Below are 14612 nucleotides of genomic sequence, written 5' to 3' on the forward strand. Positions count from 1 at the left end.
GTGTCTTCACTTGACCTCTGTTGGACCAGAAACTGAAAGCTACAGTTCCCATAAGGGGTCTTTTTAGCTTTGTTCTAATAGTGCTCCTCTATTCAATTATATATATTTTCAAATCAACAGAGTACCAAAAGAATGTGCATTTTCCTCTAAATTAGACTGGGCCCCCCAAATAACAGAGATTTTCAGCATGTTTGATTTGTGAATAGGAAGTCTCATGGATAGTCAGTTGATGAATATTTTTTCAAGCACCATCTGTGAGCTTGGTAGTGAGTTGGGAGTGAGACCTCAGAGAGGGGCATGAAGGATGGGTGTGCTCTCAGGGAGTCCCCAGTCCAGAGGAGAAATGGACACACACAAAAGTAACAGAAGCCCAGGTAATACCAGGCCTCCGGGGCCACTCTCATGACAAGTAAGAACCCAACCTCCCTCTCACCCCCAAGTCAGCCTTCTTCTTTTCCAAAACTAAATAAGAAGACCTTAAACTTCCTACAAGAACATGAAGACACATGAGTGACCTAAATGGAGACTAGCTGCATGTGGAAATGGCGTGACAACATAAACTGTGCTATATTTTTTCTCTCTTCCAAATAAAGTCTGAGGTTGTTTGTACAAACACCGCCTTATCTCAGAGAGAAACTACATCGACTCCAAACTTTCATTGAGTCAGCTTTGTTGTTTACATTTTTGAACTGCACTAGGATGCCTGGAAGAACCCTCTGGACAAGAGGTTGAAGTAAAATGCCCCCAGTGTGAAAGCACTTAAAAGGCACAGCATTTTATACAGTGTCAGCCGGGACCACCGGCCACAAAGACAGGGGCTTCGAGAAGGGATGAAGTTTTCAGTCAAATTTCTTGGGAGCCTCCACAGCTGCTATTTGTCCTCAAGGCTGCTAGAAGGTACTGGAACCCCACCGGAAATGCTTTCAGTGACACTAGGAATAGTTAAAAATAAACAAGAAAATGGAAACAGGCCACCCAAAAGGCTATCATTCACAGATGGTGAACGGAAGCTCTGGAGCTTGTGAGGGTTTTCTGGAAGACCTTGGTCACATACTCCCACGTACTCCCGTCCTGTCTGTCCCTTCTCCTCTGGCTGTTGGGAAAGTCTGTAAGAGCAAATGGGCCTGTAACTCCGGTGCTATCACTGGAGACATAACCTCACATTTCTGAATCATTCTTTTATCAATGAAATGGTGGCTTGAAGCAGACTTTTAGTATTTAAACTATTCTAAAAGGTGTCAGATGCCTCAGCTTCCTCAGGAGAGTGGAGGTAGAAGGAGACAAGGAGAACCCTTGGCTTGGATGAGCATCCTCCAAAGGTACACGTGTGAAGGGCCTGTTCTCCGGGTGCTGCTCTTGGGAGGGGGTGGAGCCTCCTGGGAAGTCACTGGGGGTATGCTCCTGAAGGACAAGGCGGGACCCTGGCCTCTCTGTTTCTTGGTTCATGATCTGAGCAGTTCGCATGCTCCCATCATGATACGCCACCATCACCAGAGGCCCAAAGCAATGGGGCCATGTGATCTTGAATTGGAATCTCCAGAACCATGAGCCAAAACAATGCGTTTCCCTTTGTAAGTAATTGCCTCTGGTATTTCATTCCAGTGATGCAGAGCTAACTAATAGAGCACTTCTCCCCAGCCAGGCTCGGCTCAGCTTGTATTTCATTGACATATTAATACTCCTCATAATATTCTCTTTGAGGACTGGGGTTGTAGCTCAGTGCTAGAGCACTTGCTTAGTATGTGTGAGGCCCTGGGTTCCATCCCCAGCACCACATAAAACTAAATAAACAAAATAAAGGTATTGTATCCATTTACAACTAAAAATTTAAAAAATTTTTCTTTGAGGTTTAAGAAATAAAAATTGTAACCCACCAGACAAGTGTAAAGTACCTTTCAGAAACAGGATGTCTGGAATCCACCCCTTTCTTTTTTCTTTGCTTCCTAACAGTTTTTTGAGCATTTTCCATGAGCTGGGGACTGTGTTAAGGGGCCTTATTATATTATTTAATCCTCACAAACCCCCAGAAGTTTCTGTTTTTAATTTAACTGACAAGGAAACCAAAGTGTGGTACATAAGCAATTTGCCAGTCACACCCAAAAGGAAACCAAACAGGCAGGACTGTCTTCTCCCTCCACTTTCTGCTTCTAACCATTCCACCACTTCATCTCCCAGCACCTTTCTTGACCACTCAGAACCCCAATAGTGTAACTAATTCAATGCAAAAGGTCTCGGAAGTCAGAAGGTTTTATGTCTCTTTAGGCCCCACTGCAAGTAGATATAGGGAAGATGTTGGGAGAAGAAGATTCCTTGACTCTACTGAGCCCTGGAATGTCTAAGATAGAATGAAGGGAAGGGGGAGAAACATGGCCTCAGCCCCAACTGCAGGCCTTGCCTCTCCTCCCTTCCCCTTCTCTCCCTTCCCCTCCTGTCTCTTCCTCCTCTCTCTTCCTCCTTCTTTCCCCTTCTTCCTCTCTCCTTCCTCTCTTTCTTTCTGTTTCTGAGAGCAGTTGAAGGCCCTGGCACTTACCCATATGGTAAACCAATTTCTTAATGTATTTTTAATATAAACACTGATGCATAGATTTTCTGAATTTACTCTAGACTAAATAAAGCCTTTTGTGAATCAAAACAGATGATGAGGAGATCGACTGAAGCAGCAGTTTGTGCTCTAAAGCAAAGAACTAGGTAGATGTTTAAACAGAGGTCAATATCATTTACCTGGCAGTTCATCTTTCCAGTTTCTATCTTATAAACACAGATGATGTCGCATGTTTTTAGACACAGAGGAGCCTTGCTGATGAGTGGAGAGGAAATGATCAAAAATCACTGATGTAACAAGTAAACTATTTTCCACCCCAAATAGTAAGAGAGAGGGCCTGTTGGCTTTGAGACCATCTCAATTTACTCCATGTGTCAGGCTGCAGCACTTCTGGCCCTGGCTAAAGGAAGCAGAGAGACTGTCACGGGGCTTTCTGCAGTTTAGAGTGAGGCAGAAGAGCCTATGCCAACCTCAAGTGTGTGTGTGTGTGTGTGTGTGTGTGTGTGTGTACGGGGTTGTACTTTCAGGGTTACTGTGCCTTCACAACTCTCTCCCCACCCTTCTAATTTGGAGTAGGACAGAAGCTGAAGGTGATTTTTTTTTTTAATATTTATTTATTTATTTATTTTTAGTTCTCAGCGAACACAACATCTTTGTTGGTATGTGGTGCTGAGTATCGAACCCCGGGCCGCACGCATGCCAGGCGAGCGCGCTACCGCTTGAGCCACATCCCCAGCCCTGAAGGTGATTTTTATAGAAATGTGTCATCAAAGCCATCAATGTAGTGCTGAGAAGCGCCAGGAAGAAGCATAAAGAATACAGGTGCTTCCTCCCATCATTTCGGGGTCTGATACCTGGACAGAAGCCTGGTTTTCAAACTCTGAACTTCCTGGCTGTCTCAGTCATTTTCTGCTGCTACAACAGAATACCACAGACTGGGAAGTGCCAGAGCAAGGCACCTGTGCCTGGCCAGGGCCTCATGCACCAGAACATGCAGACAGGCAAGAAAGAATGCGAATGGGGACTGAACTTCATCCGGTTATCACCAAGCCCCTCCAGAGAGACCAGTGTTGGCCATTCCTGAAGGCCGGTGTTCATGACCTTCTCGTCTCTTACTACTCTCACAACAGCACTTAAATGTCAATGTACACTGAGGGACACTCAAACCGTAGCCCTGACTGACAACAAAGGTGCATACCAGAGCAAAAGTGAGTTGGTGCTGTCTGCAACCTAGAGGGTCCCTGGAGATTGTGTGGAAACTATCACTTGCACTAAACAGATTTAAGAACAGCCTTTGAAATATAGCCTGCCTGATAGGAGAAGATTTCTGTATAAGGTCCTTTAGAACAATGGGGTCCCTGGGGTGCTACGGTCCTGCGAATTCTCCTTTCAGTACATCTTGACTATAGAAAATGGTTATCTGATACAGTTGTCACTGATGATTTCGTATTTTCCTCCTATTGAAAAACCGGATTTGACCCTAAAGCTTCTCTGATATTGTTGCCTGAGTGCTCATTTCCGACCAGTAAAGAGGATTCCATATTGTTCAAAAGAATCCATCCCCCCACACTGATGGCAGCAAGTCCTGCTTTGGTGCTTTAATGTATTAAAAATGAAATATTGTAGCCATAGACTCTGAGTTGAAAGGAAATTTTCAGGGATTATCCTGAAGCAGGTCTTTCTTACTTCATAAAAAAGACTATTCTGTCTTTGGACAGTCCTAGTGGGGGGAAAAGTTCACATATTGGGCAAAATTTTGCCTCCATATAACTCCCCCACCGCCCTCCATGAATGAGTACCAGTGTTATTCTAAGTCCTGAAGTATTCCAACACCCATCGCGTGCCCTCTCCCAGGCTGATCAGCCCTACGTTCATCCAACGTTTTTTCAGGTTTCTAGATTCTACAGCCACCCTGCACCAGCTCCCTGACTTATCAGTGTCCCTCCCACAAGGCATGGGTAAGGTGAGCTCCACAACCTCAGGACACACCTCGGATTCCTGCGTCTGATGACAGCCAGCCGAGGCTCCACCTGCCTGCTGGTACCAGTGGCACACCTGGCTGCTCCTGAGTGGGCCGAGCAGGATTCTGCCCTGAGGCCTGGAGGAAATGATTCCTGGCTACAAGGGACACAAAAAGAAAATATGTGTGTACATGCCCCGCATGTGTGTGTGTGTGTGTGTGTGTGTGTGTGTGTTAGTCAACCCTCTGTATGGGAGGGATACAGATTCATGGATTCAATCAACGATGGATGGAAAATGCTACAGAGTTTTTATGTCAATTCTAAACACGTACAGACTTTTTGCCTTATCTTTATTCCCTAAAAATAGAGTATAATGACTTTTTACATAGCTTTAGATTGTATTAGATATTATAAATAATCTAGAGATGATTCAGCATGTACAGAAAGATGTAAGAAGATTATATGCAAATATTGTGACATTTATCTAAGAAATTTGAGCAGATTTGGGTATTCTCAGGGTCCTGGACCAATCATCCAGCAGATATTGAGGTCAACAACTTCTCTACTTATCTACCCATGTGTGTACGTGCGTACATCCATCCATACATACACACACATCTTAAGGGTAATAAAACAGAGAAATGTTTAGATTTTTAAAAGCAGAAACAAGAGCTATGAACACAGTTTAGAAAATGCAAAGATATTTGTGGTTTAGGTGGATTTATATAAACACAAAAAAGTATTCAATGGCTAAACAGTTTAGTATTGGAATCCACAGTGCATCCTCATTCCCTAGAACAAATGGAATTTGGGGAATTTGGAGCACTCCTATGTGTTTGTAAGCATTCCTTAATTCTGATAAATCTCATTCCAAAATGTACTGACATGATAAACAGCACAGGAAAACAGAACTGGAGACCAAGTCAACAAACAGTCAACTACAGATTAGTTGTCCCACCCAGAGCACAAATACAGATTAATATTCACAGTAATTCAATAACAAAAAGAAAAAGTTAAAGAAGTGATAGGTCAAGGGCAATTAATGGAGAGTAATAGGAAGAACTGGAAGCCTGCAGCTCTGAACACCTCTTCCAAAATAAGAAAAAGAGAAATCGATACACAAATATTGGAAAAAGAAAGTGTCTGAGGAGGCAGGCTAGTCACCCTGGTCCATAACAATGTTCCCTTCCCCTTTTCTGCTGGAAAGCCTTGCTTATGGCAATTCCTCTTTGCTATGAAAAGCATGTTCAGAAAGATGCACTGAATATATTCCAAATAACAGACACATTTTTCCCATTAGTGCTGTGCTACGCCAAACTGCAGTTTGAGGTGAAAGGAAAAAAACATGTCTCAATATACATGTTTGTGTGTCCTTCTAAAAGTTATTTTTTCCCAGATCATTAAAGTAGTTGAAAAAATGAGGGAAATAGGAAAAGTAGATATATTAAAACATGTAACTTAAAGCTTAGACATTTACTTATACTAAAAACAGAATTTTTAAGATAGTTTTACTTTCCTGATTTGAAAAAGAAGCAAACTCATCAATATTTTCAAAACCTACCTCCTCTTTGCTTATCTCACTTTTGAGGACATGCCATGTTGGACAATTTCTCTTGACCAAGCAATCATCTTAAATATTTCCATTTTAAATAACCTTACCTTATGAATCTTCTCCTTACTTTTTAAAATTTTATTTCTTATTTTTGGTACTATGATTGAACCCAGGAACACTTAACAACTGAGCCACATCCCCAGCCCTTTTATTTTTTTTTATTTACAGAGTCTCATTACATTGCTTAGGGCCTTGCTAAGTTGCTGAGGCTGGTTTTGAACCTGCCATCTTCCTCCCTCAGCTTCCTGAGTCTAGGACTACAGGTGTACAACACCACACCCAGCTTGATCTTCTCCTTAAAGTTTTGATCTGTTGTTCATCATTGATTTTTTCATTAATTTTGATTTTTAAAAAGACTTCATTAAAATCATGATTGAATTTTTTTGGTAACTTCAATTTTGCATCCCAAGGGGTCACCTGGTTTGCCTCACCTTAACCATGACATTGTCGCTATTAGTTTTAGAATCCCAGGTAGAGAGCATAATGTGTCAAAACTGTAGCTTGGATCCAGCTGGGATATCAGTCACCTTTATGGGTCTCCACATTTTCCTTTCACCTGACCTGGATGCCAGCCAGGTGCAATGTCAAAAACCACAGAATTGCCACTGCTTCACAGATGTGCCACTAAACTTTAATCATCGTCTAACCTGATTGTGGTTCCACCTTATGGTTACACTTGACAGAGATGCCAGGTAAGCAGTTTGCTGAAGGGTTCATGAGGCAGAGGGAATGACCCGCTTTAGGACCCTTTGAAAGAAGGTGCAATCCAAAGCCAGGTGCCTAAAAAGATCAAGGAATAACTGGAGCTGTGTTTCATGCATATCTGAGAGCCCGGTCATGAAATCAACTGTTCTCTCCGCCAGGATGCTGCACAGAGCACAACCCTGGACACACAGTGTGACTGCGCAACAGTCATGTTTGCTTTGTCATTTTTTGACTTCAAGTTGTTCAAAATCTTTTAATCCCTTCAAACAACCTAAGGTTTTACAGTGTGTTTCAAACACACACAGACTAACACTATCCCAGATGCTTTCACAGGTAACTGTTACCTTCAAGAATCTGAGTTTAGCAAGGCCGTGGCACACACCGGTAATCCTAGCAGCTTGGGAGGCTGAGGAAAGAGGATTGCGAGTTCAAAGCCAGTCTCAGCAAAAAAGAGGCACTAAGCAACTCAGTGAGACCCTGTCCCTAAATAAAACACAACACAGGGATGGGGATGTGGCTCAGTGGTTGAGTGTCCCTGAGTTCAATCCCCAGTACCAAAAAAAAAAAAAAAAAAATTCTGAGCTTAAAGCTGGGCATGGTGCTATAACCCCTAGTTCCAGCCATTCAGGAGGCTGAGACAGGAGTTTGAGACCATCCTGGGCAACTTAGCAAGATCTCATTTCAAAAAAGAAATAAATAAAAATCTGAGGTAACAATTTGTTGTTGATGATACTTTAAAATTCGGATGAAACTCCTTGGGTCAGAAAGATTGAATAGTTGGTTTCATACTGGTCACTGGGTCTGTACCTCAGTGCAAAGATCAGAATTGCAGAAACATTGTCCTGAGCACAAATATACCTGTGCAGAAACCCACTGGTCAGTACCAGTAACTTCTTTCCACAGTGTTCTGGTCTCTGTAAAATAATTCACTAATAGTTCAGTAATTCAGGCAAGGTCTGTCACCACTGCCCTGGCCCTAAACGTAACTCCTAAATTATATGATTTGAGGGAAAGTAATTACCAAAGTTAGGGTTAACTATCTTTTTCTACCAAACAAGGTAAATTTAGAATTATTTTCTAAATTTTAGATAAATTTAGTAAGACTTGAAGGTATCAATACTGTGCCATTGACTTTTTAAAAAATAGATCTTTATGGTTATACATGGTAGTTGGGCTCATCCCTAGGAACAACTTTTTTTTTTTTTTAATAAATACCATTTGTGAGCTGTTTTCCTAGTTTGTAGACTCATACATAATAAGGAAGAATTAGATGCTTTAGTGATCTGCATAAAAAGGGGCACACAGCCAGGAGCGGTGGCACATACCTGAAATCCCAACTCCTCGGGGGGCTGAGGCAGGAGTTTGGGGTCACCCTGGGCAACTTAGTGAGAACCTGTGTTACGTTTGGGTATGAGGTGTCCCCCAAAGCTCCCTTGACAGCTGTAACCTAATCAGTCCATCCTAGTTTGAATGGGTTCACTGGGTGGTAACCGTAGGCAGGTGTGGCATGACTGAAGTGGGTGGGTTGCAGGAGCTGGCCCTGGCAGGGGCCATCTTCCTGGGGGCCCCTTCTGCCTTTCCCTCTTTCAGCTTCCTGCTGCCATGAATGGAGCAGTGCTCCTCTGCCACGTGTTTCCACCCTGATGTTCTGCCTCATCCTTGGGCCTAGAGTCATGGAGTCGGCCTACCATGGACTGAACCTCTAAAACTATGAGCCATGATAAACCTTTTGCCTTTAAGTCATATTTTGGTCAAAACAATGCAAAGCTGATTAAACACCTTGTCTCAAAATAAAAAGGGCTCGAGATGTGGCTCAATAGTAGAGCACCCCTGGGCTTAATCTCCAGTACCCACAGGAAAAAAGAAAAGAAATAAAAAGGTCATGCACGGGATATGAACTGCCTTTGAACCAAGAGCCAAGGTTGCAGTGGTGGGGAGGGGCTGTGTGTGCATGTTGAGAGGACATGTGCACTGCAGAGGAAGATGGGGAGCAGGTGCTTACAGCCTGCTACAAAGTTGTGGTTAGCTTTGTGTCTGCTTAACATCTACATCCATGGCCTCAAAGAGAGAATAAGTGACTCATTAATGAGATGTGTTAATGACATTCACCTGCATAGTACTTCAAATGCTAGAAAGGACAGCAGAAAAAAGGAGGGGGGGTATCTTTACGGCGATCAGAATTAGGTCAGGAAATTATAGGAGAGTTGAACTAAAAGGAGACAATGTAACACATCTGGAGTCAATAACCGAGAATACAGATATTCATAAAGTGGGAAAAACAAGGGAAGTGGTTAAGCGAAAAGACTCCCAAGTGACTAACCAATCAGATACGAGTTTTAGAAGCCAGGAAACACCTTTCAGAAGTAGGTTGGAGAAGAGCTTCGCCTCTCCTGTTGGATTTTACCACCCTCCCCTGGGGTGTCATGGTGCACCCTTCATTCTTGGATTTGTCTGTGAAAGCTCTACTGGACAAGATGTTCTTCTATTTCCTAGCCTATAAACATGGTGAAAGAGCCAACAATAAAAATGAAGGCAGAGTGTTTTACATTGACCAAGCACTCTGTCCACGCAGTCAGCACAGGACCCTGGGAGGAGCTGATGTCAGAGGAGAAGCACTGGAAAGAAGCAAGCACACTGGCCTTCTTCCCTGCAGGAAGTACTTCTGGGTTTTTAAAAATCAGATAACTAAGTTTTATGGAGAGAAAAATGAGATGAAGAAAGATATTTGAATTCTCAACGTCTTCCTGCTATTTCCATTATACAGGTGTTCACTGATCACCTAGTCTATGCCTGGCATTTGTCTTAAACTCAGTGGAAGCTTCCAGAGGGAGTTCAATTTCAGCTTTACTGAGTTTAAATCTAAGTAGGAAAATAGAGCTTACAAACCCGGAAAAATGGTAAAACATTACAAATGGCAACAGGATGGTCCACCGAGGTAGGAGCCATAAATAGATAAGCTTTGGAGGTGGAACAAGAGGGAGGCCCGGAGTGTGGCCCGGAGCAGCTAAGGAAGGTTCATAGGAAAGGTTATAAAGGAAAATGGAATTTGGACAGATGGGAAGAAATCTGAGTGAGTGCAGAGACCTGAGCAAGTGTAGCACTCAAGGAAGAGGAGTGTACCCATTAGTGTCTGGTGTCCACATGTGACGAGTTGAGCTTTTAAAATTATTTACTCAGCAGTCATAGGATTTTGAGTTAGGTAAGGATCTTAGATTCTTACCAAATGGGGAAATGCTCTTCCAAAACATCTAAGGGATGACCTACCAACTTTTGCTGACACACTGTTGGTGATGGACGTCAGTTTCCCAAAAGCTGGATGCTTCCTTCTTGTTACTCTGACCTTTGGCCTGGTTTCTGCCTTTCAGCATAACATCTGTCACACTGACTCCCTCAAATGTGACAGCTGCCCCCGTCCCCCGGAATTAAAGACATCATTTGGTGGTTTCTCCTCTGTCTTTTCCTTTCATCTCTGGTCCTTTCAGCTGATTTCCTGGGTAGTCAAGTAGTAGAAAAGGATTCTAGTTTGTTAAGGTTCCCTTTGAAAACAAGGCTCCTGGAAGTGAACCATAATTATTGTGGTTTGGTGGACTCAGAATTAAGGAGAGTGATCACTTCCTTAACCAGGATTCTACTCACTTACTAATGCAACATGGTCATTGCTGATTTTTCTCAATAGAGTTGATTAGAAGAGCTCATTAGGTCTTAGAGTTCAAAACCCCTCATAGAAATAAATGATGGCCATGGGGAAGGCTGCCTATTCTAACTCTTCTTGCCTGTACTTTGCATCTTCCAAGAGGATAAAAACAAATCTCTCCATAAATAGTTGGAGGGTCCCATATATATGGATATAAGTTGGAGGATAGAGTGGATAAAATAATGGCCCCTCTAAGTGTATGTCTACATATTAATCCCACAATTGGGAATATGGCTTATTGGGGAAAATGGGCCCTTGAAGATGTTATCCACTCTAAGATCTTGAGAAGAAATCATCTTTGATTACCTCAGTGGTCCCTAAATCCAACAATAAATGTCCAGATGAGAGACAGAAGAAGAGACAAATGGAGGAGAAGGGGATGTGAGGACAGGCAGAGATTAGAATTATATAGTTGCAAACCAAGGAATGTCTGGAGCCACCAAAGGCTGGAAGAGGCAGGGGAAGGTTCTCCCCCCACAGCCTTCAGAAGAGGGAGCTGGGCCCTGCTGACATTTTGATTTCAAACTTCTGGCCTCCAGGACTGAAAGAGTAAACCCACATTGTTTTCAGCCACCAAGTTTAAGGTAATTTGTCATGGCACACCTAGGAAGCCAGTAGAAGCGGGGCTTGTGTTTTTAGGACATTCCCACAGGAGTGGGTGAACCTTCCCAATGACCTTCTCCAGCCCTTCTCAGGATGCCTTAGGGATAGGGAAAATATTTTGAGATGGCAGTCACTTAGCTACGTAACTTAGGGATAGCAGCTCTTCTCTAGCCCTAAAAGGTCATAATTTCCTTTTAATCCACTAATAAGTTAGAATACAGACGTCTTCAGTGATGACTGTCAGGCCGATTTGCAAGGCCTCAAGGCGTGAAGGGCCACAGACGGGATGGCCGGGTGTGCTCGTGTTATGGAAGACATAATGCAAGCATGACAATGATACTTAATGACGAGTTTGAAAATACCAGGTGACTCACGCATTACCATGAGCATGCAGGAACCTCAACATGCAGTGTGCTATTCCAAAAAAGCCACGTGACTGACAAAAGTAGTCATAAGCAAGTTATGCAAATCATCTCGACAGATAGCAGTGGCATAGTTAGACCTCCCCATCATACATGTGCAGTGGCCAAGCTCTGTGCCAAGAGGCTATTAAAGAAAATTCTTGGAGAGTTTTCACTCTGCTGTGGGTGAAGTCTTTTGTGTGCCTGTCACAAATGTATCCAATACAAGAAGCAAATAAGAGTCATTTGAAAATAATGGTGGAATTTAAGTCTACAGGTTCCAAGTCATATTCTTGATGTCAACAAACAAAAAGGTGGGTCTGGGATGTAGCTCAGTGGTAGAGTGCTTACCTGGTGTGACTGGGGTTCCATCCCAGCACTGCTAAAAAGAAGAAGGAGAAGGAGGAAGAGGAGGAGGAGGAGGAGAAGGAGGAGGAGGAGGAGGAGGAGAAGGAGAAGAAGGGGAAGGGAAGGAGAAGGAAGAGAAAGAGGAGGAGGGGGAATAAGTGACTGTTATTTGGGATAGAACCTGTTGCCACCATAAGAAGTATACTAGTCAACCTACCATGTCAAGGAACATGGCTCAAGGGACAAGAAGAACTTCTTTCAGAAAGGTACAGGACAAAGCACAGGGAGACAGAACAGGAATGAAGGGGCTGTCATAGAAACTGCACATCTCAAGTTCACATATCATCTCATCTACCCTCTTTACATGTGCAGTGTAAGGAATTCCTTTTTAGAATATAATATAAATTAAAATAATAATTGTTACTTCCAATGAGCAATTTATTGCATGCAAGATACTGTGCTAGGTACATGGCATGTATCTTCTTATTTAATCCTTGAAATAATTTTGTGAGATTCCTAATAGATCCCTCATTTTATGGGTGAGTGTATGTGTGCTGAAGAAACACAAATATTCTTTGTCATCCATCCATCCAACCATCCATCCATCTATCCATCCATCCATCTGTCTGTCCTTCTGCCCATCCCTCTACCTGGCAAACACATACCAAACACTGCATATACCATGAAATTGTCACTTTCGGAGACCAGAAACTCAGTACCCCAAAAGGCAACCTGCTATACTTTGGACAACTCTAATTCATAGAAAGGTCTTCCTCATGCTGATCTGAAATTGGCTCTGTTTAACTAACCAATAGGTCACTGTGGTGTCCTTGTGCCACACAGAATGAGATAGGAGGAAATAACCGATGTAGGAAGTTTACCAGAGTCAGCAACCACTTTCTGTTCCTGATTTGAGCTCAGTGCAGTTTTCTGTACTTAGGAACTTTCATGGTTTTCATGGCAAACCTCATTCTTTGGGGACAGTAGATGGTTAAATCTCATTAACCCACAAAGAGTGACACACAGTCTGCCCTACAAATAGTTTTGAAAGGCCGTTGATAGTTTGGAGGTACTGTCAGAAGACAATAAATGTGCCACCCACGTAAAAGTGAGTCTATGTAATACCAGTACATAAATAGCAAGAATAGTTCCATAGTACCAGGAAGTCCAGGGATACCGAGGCAGTGAGGAACCACATTTGAGAGCCTCCCTGACTTGTCCTCTCTCCTGGGAGCATCTTACGGATGGCCTTTTGAGTGGCCAAAGTCCTAGCAGACCTTATTTTTCCCACCTTAAGTGAGGAACTCAAATACAAAAAGGAGATCATGGCCAAGGTCAGGTTGAAGAGGCTCTGGGAGGTGCGAAGCTGGGAATCATGGCAGCAGCAGCTGATGATCACCATGTCTCACATCACAGATCCTACTGTCTACTGGTCTGCAAAAGCCCAGCTCTGTAGCTGGCAGCTATTCTACCCTAGAGAGCCCAGGTAAAGAAGATGATCTCGGTTAACAGGTTTTCCTTCTAAGCCTTTAGGAGAAATCCATTTTTTCAGTCTTCGGCCCTCAACTTATTAGAATTTCCATCATTATATCCAGACTTCAGCATGATTAAGAAGATTGTTGGGGCTGGGGATGTGGCTCAAGCGGTAGCGCGCTCGCCTGGCATGCGCGCGGCCCGGGTTCGATCCCAGCACCACATACAAAGATGTTGTGTCCGCCAAAAAAACTAAAAAATAAATATTAAAATTCTCTCTTTAAAAAAAAAAAAAAGAAGATTGTTATTGTAGCCAATGTGACATTCTTTCTGTAATAACATAACAATAGTTAACACTGACCAAGCATTTATATGCCAAGTACTGCACATGTAACTGTTTTAATTGTTTGTCACAACAGCCTTGAATTTGTTAAACATTTAATTTACCCGATGATCAAACTGAGGCAGAGATATTGAGTACCACATGGAGGCTAGTAATTACATGGCAGAACTGGATCTTGAACCCAAATCTGATTTCACCACTAAGCCATGCTTTCAAGAAAATAATGCATGTAAGAGTTAAACTTCCATCAGGTACCATTTACATATTGCAATTCATTTCATATTTGCAATAACCCTATTTTGCTGCAGAGATAAAGCAGGTTAGTGAATCTGTTCTAGCTGGGGATGTAGCTCAGTGTAGAGCAATTGTCTATCATGTGCAGGTGACCCTGGTTGGATCCCCAGCACCTAACTTGTCCCAAAGCACACAGGTAGCACGTGGTTGGACTGGGTTTTGAGCCCAGGTGATCTGATGCCACATACCAGGTCATTATTCTAGAGCAGAAACGTTTCTCCACCTAGAATTTGGATGAATACGATTCCTATTTCCTAGCAAGACATTGCCCCCCCACCCAGCTCCAGTCAGTCTGACCCACTTGCCTAGATGGGAAGCCCACCTGGCATCTGTTGTAAGGACCAACAGGGCTGTGAAGCACCCCATCTTAGCGTCCTTTTTTGGGGAACGATGTAGACAAGGAAACTGATGGGCAGGGAAGTCAAGGTTCTTCCCCAGAGTCTCCTAAGCAAGATAGAAGTACTTTCAAGATTAGAAGCCACTGTCCTTGGTCCACTACTCCCTGGCTCTTGAAAGGTGGAAACCTATATTATTCCTTCCGATAGGGTGAGACCAGGAGAAACCCCCAGGGCCCTGAGAACACCCCTGTTCCTATGCAACAGCTCAAGGTCACTGAAGGTCACAGGATATTCCACT

At 43.1% G+C, this 14612-nt stretch overlaps 1 protein-coding gene across 3 annotated transcripts in view; it reads right to left on the minus strand.

The window, feature by feature from the left end:
• Lnx1 (ligand of numb-protein X 1) overlaps nt 1-14612 on the minus strand; it is a 168353-nt gene that overhangs the window by 96031 nt on the left and 57710 nt on the right. The gene's annotated exons all lie outside the window — the stretch shown is intronic.

The sequence above is a fragment of the Marmota monax genome, unplaced genomic scaffold, assembly GCF_021218885.2.
Source record: "Marmota monax isolate L192 unplaced genomic scaffold, Marmota_monax_Labrador192_F-V1.1 WCK01_AAM20220418_F8-fsc00025, whole genome shotgun sequence".
Lineage (NCBI taxonomy): Eukaryota > Metazoa > Chordata > Mammalia > Rodentia > Sciuridae > Marmota > Marmota monax.